The sequence below is a fragment of the Haplochromis burtoni genome, unplaced genomic scaffold, assembly GCF_018398535.1.
Source record: "Haplochromis burtoni strain Fernald_Lab_line unplaced genomic scaffold, NCSU_Asbu1 Contig_175, whole genome shotgun sequence".
NCBI lineage: Eukaryota > Metazoa > Chordata > Actinopteri > Cichliformes > Cichlidae > Haplochromis > Haplochromis burtoni.
The window spans coordinates 256,376-258,461 of NW_024582536.1; positions in this window are offsets into that span (position 1 = coordinate 256,376).

The window sequence follows — 2,086 nt, forward strand, 5'->3', positions numbered from 1 at the left end:
TTCATCCATTCATCCAACCATTTTCTTGCATTTATCCAATTTAGGGTCCTATTAAAAAACATTTAGCCAGTTATGTGGATGCATGTGCACAAATAAGGAGCTTTTCTCTCTAAAAAAAAACCTCTTAAATGTCCAACAAAAAAAGCTATATTGTGAGCTAGATAAGCTATTGTCTTGTTTTTGGTCAACCTTTTAAATTGTTTAGACTCCCATACCTGTAACTTTCACTTAAGGTTCACTGAATCTTCAGTAACCTATATACAATGTTATGAAAAAGTATTTGGCTCTTTTATAATTTCTCATTTTTTGCATATTTGTTACACTTGTTTCAGGTCAAATCAAGAATAGTTTTAATTAAGTTGTGATGGAAAGTTTTAGAGCATAAACAACTTGTTTAATGTCATGCCAAAGCATCTCAACCCAATTTAAATCCACTAGGCCAGTACCAGGTGACCCTAAAGCCTTTTTCCTTTTTTAAAAAAAACATTTAGAGGTGGTTGGTTGTGTGTTTCCAATCATTGTCCTGCTGCATAACCCAAGTGTGCATATTGAACATAAAAAATGAGAAACAAAAGCATTGATCCCATCGTAGGATAATGGTGATATCCACTTGTTTGTTGTTCTGTTGGATTTCTTATGTTTTAGACTTTTACCTTCCAGGTAAAAGTCTAAAGAGCTTGGAAAGAAAAGCGTCTGGACTTCTTTAAGTTGCTTGAAGACGTTTCACCTCTCATCTGAGAAGCTTCTTCAGTTCTAGGGTCAAATGGTGGAGAGTCCCAGCTTTAAGTCCTAGGGGAGTGTCCCCCAAAGGGGGTCATGAACCCCCTGTTAATCCTCTACCTAATCGCACGAGTCAAGGTGTTAAAACGGGTGTAGGTCACAATTAGCCAAGGTTTCAGGTGAACCCTAGCCCCACCCTATCATGTGATTTCTTGAGGGCAAAAGGCCCAGGGTGTGAGTGGGCATTAAGGCGTCTGGGAAGGGATCTTAAATCTGGATTATAGATGGCAGACAGTTGGTGTCGTAAACCACCGCCTCTGTTCAAAGATGGTCATTCACAGTGGTCATAGATGGCTTCTTTCATTCCTCTTTCAAACCATCTTTCTTCTCTGTCCAAAATGTGAACAAAAGAATGACCTTTAACCTTTAGATGCAGATGGACAGCCAAGTCTTGCCCCCTGGAGGTGTCTCTTATATATATGTTATGCCATGCTGTTAAGTGGCTGTTTGGTTTCTCCAATGTAGAGGTCTGAGCATTCCTCACTACATTGTACAGCATATACTACGATGCTAAGTTTCTGTTTAGGAGTTCTGTCTTTGGGATGAACCAGTTTTTGTCTGAGTGTGTGGGTGGGTCTGAAGTACACTGGGATGTCGCACTTGGAGAAGACTCTCCTGAGTTTTTCCGATAAACCGGCAACATAGGGGATGGCAATGTTGTTGCGTTTGTCTTTCTGATCCTCCCTAGCTGGTGTTTGATCTTCTTTTCTGTGCCTCTTTGCTGACTTGACTGTTTTTATCCACAACTTTGATGTGAGCAGTGAAGGCTTCTACTTCTTGGGTTTTGATTTTGACCCCGGTGTCATCTACATATCTGTACCAGTGGCTAGGTACTCTGCCTTTAAAAGAGCCAAGAGCCTTTCTTTCCACTTCTTCCATGTAAAGGTTGGCTACAATAGGTGACACCGGGGAGCCCAAGGCACATCCATGTTTTTGTTTGTAAAAACCCTCGTTGTATTTAAAATATGTGGTGGTAAGGCAGAAGTGTGCAAATCTAGTTGGGGGTGAAGCTGGTTTTGTCTTCCTGCTGTCTTCTTGTAGTTGTTTTCTGACAGTCTCCACTGCCTCTGTGGTGGGTATGTAAGTGAAGAGAGAGACTATATCAAAGGACACCATTGTTTCATTGTGCGCAGTGTGAGCGGCTGTGGCGACACCCTCACGACAGTCGTGAGGATTTCAAACAGGTTTGAAATCCTCCCGACCAAGCGATTGATGATCGGGAGCTGGTCGTGAGGTGTTAATCGCTTCTCGTTACCCCACATATACTACACGATGCACGACGCACGATGAAGGCCAAACTCGGGCC